We start from the raw sequence: 11359 nt of genomic DNA on the forward strand, positions 1-11359 counted from the left end.
ATTTACTACTATTCATTACTAGCAGATTCAAAGGAACAACATAAACTAATTATTGGTTTGCTACTCCAAAGTACAAAACAAAATGCATAACACATAATCAACATGAGATACTTCTTTTTAACAACTACTTCTACTTCTTTTTTTTTGCCATCTACTGCAACTAATTAGTGGTGACAACTACTTCTACTTATTTTTGTTTTTTCATCAACTATTGTAGAACTTGCATCTTTGTGAGTTGAACCAGTTTGTAGGATCCTTTATCTTAATGTCCCTGGCTATTTTTTTTAGAAAATAAAGGAACAACATTGAATATATTTACTAAGCCAATTAATTTTTTTATAAAATAAATGAAGTTTAAGTTAACTTATATTTAGTATTTAGATTAAATTTTTCATTTTATAGATCCCAAATCTATTATTCTTTGGCCTTTTTGATCCACCTTCTCCAGCATCTTCTATACTTGCAACTCTTCCTCTCTTCTGTCCAATATTTTCTCTTATTCTAGGAGGTATTTGATAGTTGATTCCTTATGTGATAGAGATTGTTGTATCACAACAAAAAGTTTATTCTACACTTTTCTTGAAGCTCCTACATGTACTTGTATTAGCACAATTAGATGTTGAAGATGCAACTTGGCTTGATCATATTGGTACATGTTGACTTGAACTAGATTATGCTGATTTTTGTGGATGTTGGTGCAAGTTGGCTTGAGCTTCCAGGATGGCTACTTCCTTGAGAACTTTGACTAGTAAACTTGGTCCTTTATGGATTTGGATGAGAAACATAAAAACTCAAACATAATAGCTAATGTATGAAAAAATCAACAAGAAAAATCAACTTTTAAAATCAAGTTTAAAGTGATTGTTTTACCTTGCAATATCTTCTGTTACGGCCTTGTTGATGACACTTGGAACATGTTACTTTCACCCCTTAGCTGGAAAGATTTCCATATTTCTTTCATTATTATCTTGGACTTTTTATCTATTTTTTTCGAACCTACCAGGCATTTTCTTAGGTTTAGAAGGCTCAATCATTTGATTATTTGCTTCAATCCACATCTTTATTTTGGAGATTGGTTGGATGAAGTATTTATAATACTTCAGGAAAGTTTACTTATTATAACAATGCTCCACATAAGGTTTGGGCTCCTCCTCAATATTATTAATGCAGAAAAATTATGTTGGAAAGAAATGCCTCTTAACTTCTAAGTTCTAAACTTTCAAGTCCTGCTAGTCAAGTTAACTGTATGTGTATACTCCCTTTCTCCAACACCTTGCAATCCCTAGACCTATCCGTATTCTCCTACAGTAGAACTCTATCCATATGTGCAATATCACATAACTAAGTGTTGGCAAACTTAATCATCTCTATTGTCGTAGTCATGATTTTTTTTCAAATTTCATCCAACATAGTAATAATAGATTTGTGTCTACTAGCTAAGATCCATGAATTAAAGGTCTCACATGTGTTATTTTAAATAGCATCCCATTTACAATCTTCTTTATAGAATGTCCTAACTATGAATCCCTAGGATAATGTAAAAAATCACTATTAATATTCTTACAAGACACACCAAGTTGGCTCATGTAATCAAGTTCCTATTTGAATTTCACTACAAAAATTGTGTTGGAATATCTCCAAAATTATTTTCTCATTTTTTTCTACCTTCCACACTTGACTCCAGTTGGACCAAATGTATCTAGAACACCTTCTAACTTCAGCTTTTGGTAACAACACAAATAGTTGAATAAAAACCCAAAAAAAAGAGTTAAAGTAACTGGAACATAAATAAATTATTTTAAATAATTTACAGTTAATAAAATAGTTAAATATTATCTTTTGCATATCAGACATTGATGTTGGGTGTATTAATGCATCCTAGCGTCCTTATTCTAGCTTTTTTACCCTTGTTTTGAGGATGATTCTAAGATATTATGGTGATAATGATAATAATGTGTTAAAACATGTGTTTATAAGGTTCCAAGTGAAGTCCAAGTAATTTTATACTTAAAAGAGTCAATTTGAGTTCAATATAGAAACTAGTCTTCCTAGCTTGAGCTAGTTTCTTATCTAGTCTATCTTGTTGGATTCTAATGAGATCTATGTGTTCCTTAAGGTTTTAAATGTGTTATGATATCTGGAACCAGTTTTTAGGTGTTTTTAAAGTTCATATGAGTCAAATAAGGAGTGGAAACTTGAAGGGAAAGATCATGAAACCAACCTAGTCTAAGCTCTTATTTTTTATTCATCATAATTGGTTTAGTGTTGTTTGTTCTTCTAATTTGTATGGTGTGATGATGTCTAATGCTTTTGGATCTGAACATGATTATATTTTTATGTTAAAGAGGCTTGAAAATCAATGAAAAGATACCACAAGACAAGGGATGGAAGGAGAAAAGGTCAACATTTAACCAAAATGCAGAGGATAATTTCCAGAGAGTGCATGTGTTTAGAATGCATCGCATGCTCCACTCCTATACAATACATGGTGCAGTGCATGACTTATTCCATAGATAAGGAGGGTACAACTCACATTTCACTTCACACCTGGGAGCTTCAAGCTAATTTGACTCCTACATGGACTTGGCTTACCCTTATGCTATATATACATGTTGTATCACATTTTTACATATCTTTTGACATATTTTAGAGAGAAAGGGGATACTACAACTTCATTATTAGGTTTTTTTTTTAAATTTTATTTAGTTCATACATATTTTTAGTCATTAATTACAATATTGTGATTGCAGCTATGACTAGGAGTAGCTAAACACCCTCTTTTCGAGATTTAAGCCAAGAACATGATTATTATTGCTATAGATTTAGTTTTTTTTTCTTTGCTTATCAATATTGATTGTTCATAAATATGAGAAACACAAATTTGAATATTTACTTAAAAAAAAAGAGGGACCTTGCCCCATCTCTCATGCTAGTACATATATATGATGCTCTAATAATCATAAAATATTGTCTAAAAAGGCCAAGTGTCTTCCCTTCTCAGTAAAAGTAGACAATTCCTTTATAAAATAAAGAGTCACGCTTATTAAGTTCAAACATATCATCTCAAAAGATACCTTTCTTAATGAAAACTGTCACTTTTCTAAACTGCTATATTAGACTTTCTCTCATTTTTCTTCAACAAGTTCAATTCATCTTCCTAAATCAACAATCCTTTCTATGACAAATTGGTTCTATTTCATCTCTCTTACTTTTAAAATCAAATGGCTAATAATCATTCTCCAATTCAGTTAAAAATCCTGAAGTAGAGAAAACACCAACAAATTAAAATGAGCAATCCCAAATCAATTACTCTGAACCTTCAATAACCAAAGCCATAAAAAATATCATATTTAGTCTCTAATAATATCCTAAGTAAACTTTACCAACCGAGTCATCTTCACAAAGTAAATCAGTACCTGTTTCCCCTACGTCTTCTAAGTCAAACCCTATTTTTGACAAACTTTGTCAAAAAAAATTACTATAAAAAATCTAATTTGTGCAGCAACGTTAACTGGGTAGCTGAAAATTTGATTCTACTTCAAAATAATCCCAAGGAAGTCTTTGTTTATGCAAAAGGGAAAATGAAAGGTGAAAATAAAGATGTGAAAAAGGATATAGAATTTGTATTACCTTCAAATGAAAAAGATAAGAATGAACAACCTCTCAGTTAGTCTATAAAGAAGTAGAGAGGAATCAAAGGTAAAGAGGAAGTGGTGGACTGTAATATGAAAGTAGCTAGATCCTATTCCTCAAGTGTATCAAACAAAATATCATTAGAAGATGTTATGAAGGCTAGAAGTTCTCTAACTTAAAAAAAAAAGGCTCAAGTAAAATTCTATAATAGAAAAAGAAAGAAAATATTGTTGTTGTATAGGTTGAGGGGGGAGGACATTGATTCAGAGGTTGCTACTGCAACTGAGGAAATAATAAAAAAAGTTCATGCTGCTGAAAGGACCAGGTCCTCTAGTTTAAAGAACCGTATACATGGATTAAAGGAGAAGAACATATAGTTGTAGAAAGGAAAAAAGTCTCTGAGGTACCTGGTCCCAAGAATAAAAGAGTTGTGATTAAAATAATTAGTAGTCCCATGAGAAGACGGAAGGAGGAAAAGATAAAAGATGTGTCTAGAGAATATAGGAACAAGATACTGATACCACAGAAGGTTCTGTTAGGAAGAACTTTTGATCCCAAGATATATGAGAAGCTCGATATGATAGAGTTAGTTGCGTATGTCAGGCACCAAGGTTTGCTACACTTATTTTAGGAATCAACTACCATATTTTTTAATAATGAGGTTAGAAAATATTATTATGCCATTAATTACTCAGAAGATTGGTTAACTTTGAATGACTAACTGGAAGGAAAAACTATCAAATTAGATAAAGGGACATTGGGAATGATCTTTGATGTCCTTATTACAGGTGTGATAACTGTAGTAAAGCAATAACCCACAATTGAGTTTATTATTAATGCCTCAAAGGTGGATGGAACTTTAATAGTTGTAGTGAAAAATAATCTTTTAATAATTGAGTTTTAGCTAGTATTTGAGTTCATTAAAAAGGTCCCATTAATAAGATCTTAAAAAACCATAGAATCTATTGTTGACCTATTTTTGATTGAATTCTTAAGCAAATTTGAATTGATAAGTCCGCATGCTCTAATGATAGAGCATAAGCATAAGGTACTTCATGAAAAGGAAGAGAAGTATGGGATACCATACGGATATTTCCTAAAAAAAATATTTAAGAATTTTTGTCTTGTTGGAACTAAGGGAACACCTGGAATGGTCGTGCAAATGTTCAGTCTGGCAACTCTGGTTGAAAATAAATGTATTGAAAGGGAAGGTTGGAACTGTGTCTCAAGTGTTTGAGTTGCTGGTTGCTGAAGAGAAATTGGACAAGAAAATGAAAGAATTGAGGATCAAGTTAGCTGCCAAAGTTACTGAGATAATGCATTTGAAAGTGAATAATCAAAATTTATCCTTAGAGAAACCAGGTTCCTCTGAAGTACTTTGTAGAAAATTCCAAGCTTAATATGAAGGCAATAGAACTGACTGGTGAAGTTCAGGGACTAAATGCAAGAGTAAAGAATCTTACTAAGAAGTTGTTGGATACCCATGTTGCTAAAAAGAAAAGAATGGTAATGCTGATTAAGTCCTTTGTCCCCAAGCCCCCCTCAACCTAAACCATGTTATCCCTATTCCCTTATCAACCTTATGTTAGTTTATATCTTGGTTATCATGATAAAGAGAGTTATTTTTTGTTGTTATTTTATCTTGTTTAACTGACTTTTATGGATAAATGAATCTTGTTTTGTGTTTATATTTGTTCCTTAAGTTTCTAAACTGTTCTTTATGATAATGTTGCCCTAGTGGCTATGAGTTAACTAACGCGTGCTTATCATTACTCTAGGTTTAGTTTTTTAACTTTTCAATGATGTCAAAAGGAATAATATTAACTTAATGTGTTAAGGACCAGGTTACTGACTTCATGTATTAAGGAACAGGTGTGTGTGTGTTGTATGTTAGGGACAAGGTACCAAGTAGACATGTATGGTGATTGGTAATGCATGATGGCATATTGATATGAGGGAGAAATAATAGTCATATTGAAAAGGGAAAACATTAAAATACAGCAATAAGTTATTTTTTTAAAGTCAATTGAAAACAAAGGACCAGTCCCCAAGTTTAATGATGATAGAAGCATGATGATTTAATGATGGGAGTAATATCTATCTTCAATAGTGGTAACCACTCTAATTAAAAATGATGAATGAATGTAGATGCTCAAAAGATTTGTGGTTGGTTTGTCATCATCTAAAAGGGTAAAAATTATTATATCTTTTTTTGATGATGAACAACTAAAAATAAGGGACCAGGTCCCTAGATCTTAAAGTCTATAGTACAGCTGACATGCATCGGCACAATTTTATCCCCTTGTGTAACAAACTGCGCAGGTAACACATGTACTATTAAGACCCCTGGTCCAATTGCATTTCAACCCTAATTATCACCCAACTATAAAAGGAAAAGGATTCTTCTCTGTTAATTAGCTTTTACAAATCAAAAGCTGAAGAGTGAGAAAGGCAAAAACTCAATATTCAATATTACTCAAGATCTCATTTCTTATCTGTGCTAAAATATCAAGTGTTCTTTTGTCCATCTTGAGTTTGTAATTGAATTACTTATTATATAAGAGCAATGATCTTTTCATTTTGCTTTGAGAGTGCTTAAGTAGAGTTGCCTAATCTTGATACTTGTTAAAGTTAATAAATTTTTAGCGAGTCTTGGTAGATTTGTCAAGGTGAGCTTGTAGTATAGTTATTACAAGTAGGAGGAGTCTAGAGTTAGGTTTAAGTTCAAGTATCTAATATAGAGGTTGATTGTAGTGAACTTTTGAGAGCTTGTGAGGGTAAAACATTGTTTTTCCTCCATTAACCAAGGATATTTCCATGTTAAATCCTGTGTTCTTTACATTTTCTGCACTACGTTGTGTTCCTGGCTGGTTTATTATGTTTTTTCCTGTGACTGATTTTTAGGGACCTGATCTATCTCAATGTCATGCAGCTCCCACAGTTTCAACAATTTTGAATAAATAAAAATAGGAGGGGGTAAAAGTTTGCAAGCTAAAATTGAGTTGACTACCGCAGGTGCCTTGGGATTCTCTTAGTTAAGCATTGTGCTGTTATGTGTTTGCTGCATTAGGACATGCAAAAATTCTTAGTTGAGGGTGTTGATGTTTTATGGTTTCATGGAACTTTCGATGCTTAAAACTTGAATATATACAAGTACTTAGGTCCTTTTTGTTAGATATGATATGTTTTGGTATTTTTTTTGTAGGAACCTAGGTGTTGGAGAAAAATAATAGAAAAAAAAAGTTGAAGTGTGTTAAGGGTCCACTTACAGGCCCACAAACGGACTGTAAGTGGTACTTATGACCATCACAAGTGTCTATGTAAGTATCAGAGAAAAATGTTTTGAAATATATGAAGTTAAGAGATTTGTCCCAAGGGTTATTAAACCCACTTATGAGATGTAAGTACCGCTTAATCCCATCATAAATGCCATCATAGGGGGAATTTCAGGCAGCTATTGATTCCTTCTAAGACTTATGGCTATGGCCCTCAAGTGGGTCTCTAAGTAGTTGCCGACCTAATTTTCCTTTTTTGATATTGGTTAGGATTTTTAGGGTTCTGCTTTATCTTATAAATACCCCTTAGATATTTTTATATTAGATTACACACTTTTTACTTTCACAACACTATATTAATTCTGAGATTCAATTTTTAATCCTTGAATTGTTTGTTCTTGACTCACAATTGAATATTAATTCGAAACTTTGGTTTTTATTATTTAACTATTGTAAAATTATTCACCTATTTTCTTTTATGAATTAGATGGATGTTCTTGCAAACATTAGCAGCTAAACCACCTAACTAGTGGATGAAGTTCAAAGTCGTTCTTGATAAATATTTTTACATGTATTGTTATCTTCTTCAGTATGATTACTTTCTTAACAATTGCATACGTTGATAACATGCTTGTATTTAATACTTACTACAGAAAGGAGTTAGATATTAGGATAAAAAGATCATAACAAAAATTTAAAGTTATCAACCTTCATCTAATTAACTTGAGATTCAAAAGCTAATAGTTAATCTTGAATATAGGACAAAGGTTAGTAAGGAGACACTCTGAGACTCAAAAGAAGATGAGTGAAATTTACCAAATGCGTTCACATGATAATTGGTTATACATATCTCATCAAATTCTGCATTTTAGGCAATGAGATAGATTGATGGAGCACAATAGGTCTACCAAGTTAGGACTTTAGGGGGAACACAGTCCTAGTATTCATCTCATATTGATTTCAACCTAAAGAGATGAAAACGTGTTACTACTATTACTATTCTCACAAAATCCCCCATTTACTTTTCTATACTTTTTCTGCTGCTTCATGAAGTTTTTGATAAATATTCGGCCAATTCCACATGGGCTTGACCCTATCTTTTGTTTGATTATATCTTTGACAACTACTGTATTATACTTTCTTGTAGTTATAATCTTAGGCGACATTAAGAGTATTTAGTTGGTTAGGCTATTGATGCCCCAACTAGAGGTGGTATGTAGGGTCATCAAGGTGGTCCCCAAGCTTCTTGAGGAGTTCCATAGGTAGTAATGGTAGGTTGTCGATCAGGAACCCAACCAGGTGGATGACAATGTCAATTATATGTTGCACTTGGCAGGTCAAAGGCAAAGTCGTTAGATACTATTCTTACAAGTATGATTTAAGTGTGTCGTCAGCCAACTATTGGTTATTTGATTTAGGATCCACTTATTCATATGTGTCTACTTATTATGCACAAAGTTTAGAGTTGTGTTGTAGTTTTTATCTATGCCATATTGTGTATCTATTTTTATAGGTGATTTTTAGTAGAGGGTCGGATTTATAAATCATGTCTTGTGATAGTTCAAAAGTTTGATACTTAAGCTAATTTTATTATTTTAGATATGGTGGAATTTGATGTGATTCTGGCATGAAATGTCTATCCCTTTAACATTTGGTCTTAGATTTTTTTTCAAGACTATAACTTAATCATGATTGGAATTCCCTCAATTATGTGGAAAGTTCTATAGTTATGCACTAATGGTGATTATTTCTTCTGTTAAGACTAGGAGAATTCTATTTAGGGGTTGCAAGTCTAAACTCGCTTAAATTTATGATGTTAGTGCGAAGAGTCCATCACTTGATTTTGCTCATACAGTCTTTAATTTTACTATTTTTTCTACCAATCGAAAGAATCTTTCTCTTGAGCATGATATTATGTTTGTTATTAATCTTGAGATAGGCACCCGAACTACTTCCATGGAACCTTATCATATGGCTTCTTCTAAAATTAAGAAATAAAATTCACAACTTTAGGGTCTTCTAGGTAAGGGTTTTATTAGGCTAAGTGTACCGACTTAGGGTGATCCTGTCTTTTTTGTGCAAATGAATGATGGTTCTATATGTATATGTATTGACTATAAGAAGTTGAATAAGGTGATAGTAAAGAATAAGGATCTTAAACCTCCTATTTGATGACATATTTGACAAGCTTCAGGGAGAAAAATAATATTAACTGGAGATTTGATTACAATAAATTGAGGATTCAGGGTGAGGACATCCCTAAGATAGCTCTAGGACTCATTATGGCCATTATGAGTTACTGGTGGTGTCTTTTGGGTTGACTATTGCCCCAACTGTGTTTTAGGATTTGATGAATCAAATGTTTCGACATTTTTTGGATTCCTTTGTTATTATTTTCATTGATTACATTATCAGTCATTAGAGGAGTTGAAAGGATCATGAAAAACATTTAAGGATTGTGATCTAAACTTTGAGAGATCATAAGCTTTATGCCAAATTGTGAAGGTCTGAGTTTAGGTTAAAATTCATTAGTTCCTAGGGCATGTGGTGCATAAGGATGGTATTATGGTGGATCCAGTAAAGATTGAGGCTATACGCGATTAGAAAATACATACATCATTAGTTGAGGTTCATAGCTTTATTTGTTTGCCAGGTTACTATAGGCAGTCTTAGAAGGTTTTTCTACTATTGAAGAATTGATGAATCGGTTGACTAAAAAAGAAGGTTCCTTTTCAGTGGTCCAAATAGAATAGGTTTTAGCTTTCTGAACCTCAAAGGCTTGCTCACTTTAGCTCCTATTTAGACTCTTTCTATTGAGGTTCAGGGTTTACTATGTATTGTTAGACTTCTAGTGTTTGTTTAGATTATGTTCTAATGCAGTAGGATCGAGTTATTGTTTATGTATTGAGGCAGCTGAAGTTGCACTAGTGAAACTAACCTACTAATTCTTGGGAGTTAGCGGCGGTAGTTTATGCACTTAAGATTTGGAGTAGTTACTTGTATGACATTCATTATGGGATCTACACAGAGCACCGTAGTCTTCAGCATCATATGACTTAGGGGAAACTTAATGCTAGATAGCATTGATGGATAGAATTGTTAATGGACTTTGATATCTCTATTTTATATCATCTGAGCAAGGACAATGTGGTAGCAGACACCTTAAGCTGGAAGCGGTTGGTATGGGTAGCTTGTCCTTAATTTTAGTTACAAAGTGGTTGCTGTCTTAGGATGTTTATTCCTTAGCCAACTTGATGGATCGACTTCATATTTCAGACTACAAAATGATCCTTACATGTGTTAAGGCTAGGTCTACCTTGTTTGAGTACATTTAGAGTCTCCAATTTCAAGATATTAGACTTTGTCACATCTGTGATCAGGATGATTCTATGAGGGTTTTCATAGATTCAGAGCATTTTTTGAGAGATTATGGTCGTATTTGTGTTTGGAGGGTTAAAAATTGGATTGAGTTGGTATTATAATGCACATATCTCCAGATATTTTATTCACCCCAAGTATAGCTAAATATATAAATATTTGAGGTAACATTACTATTTGTGTGGCATGAAGAGTGATATAGTAGATTCTATAGCTCATTGTATGTGTTGTTAGTAGGTAAAGGCCGAGCATCAGAGACCTAGTGGAAAAATTCATAGAGAATCCATTCTTCAGTAGAAGTGGTAAGGATCACTAAAGACTTTATTAGTTGGTTGCCTTGCACTTCTCATGGTTACAATGGCATTTGGGTCATCATAGATCGACTGACCAACTCAACACAATCCTTCTTAATCAAAGGTCTTTTAGTGTCAAGAGGTTTGACCATATCTATGTTCGTGAGATAGTTTGCATGTATGGGTACCCATATCTATTATTTCAAAAATAAGCTTAGTGTTCACTTCTTGCTTTTGGAGGAATTTTGAGAAGGATTTGGGTACTTCGATTGACCTCAACATCGTCTTTCACCCTCAGATCGAAAGGTAGTCAGAGTAGACTATTATACATCTTGAGAATATGTTCTATGCAATTGTTATGAACTTTGAAGGGTAGTACGAGCAATAATTGGATTTGGTGGAGATTGCTTATAATAATTATTGTAGTTCGAGTGTTAAGATGGAACCATCCAAGGCATTATATGGTAGGCATTGTTGATCTATGATAGGTTTGTTTGAGACCTCTAAGGTTAGGTCGTTAGATATGGTTCGTGTGATTCAAGATAGGTTGTGGGTAGCTTAGAGTAGACAAAAAAATTATCTTGATTGTAGACTTTGTGCCTTTAGCTTGGAGTTGGTAACCCAGGTTTCCTGAGAGTATCGCCTACGAAAGGTGTGATGAGGTTTGGGAGAAGGGGAAAGCTTTGGCCTAGGTATATTAGGCCATTTAAGATACTTCAGACAATTAGATAGCTAGTTTATGAGTTTACCTCGCCCCTAAATTTTGCAACTGTTCTCCCA

The sequence above is a fragment of the Capsicum annuum genome, chromosome 7 (genome assembly GCF_002878395.1).
Source record: "Capsicum annuum cultivar UCD-10X-F1 chromosome 7, UCD10Xv1.1, whole genome shotgun sequence".
NCBI classification, from domain to species: Eukaryota; Viridiplantae; Streptophyta; class Magnoliopsida; order Solanales; family Solanaceae; genus Capsicum; species Capsicum annuum.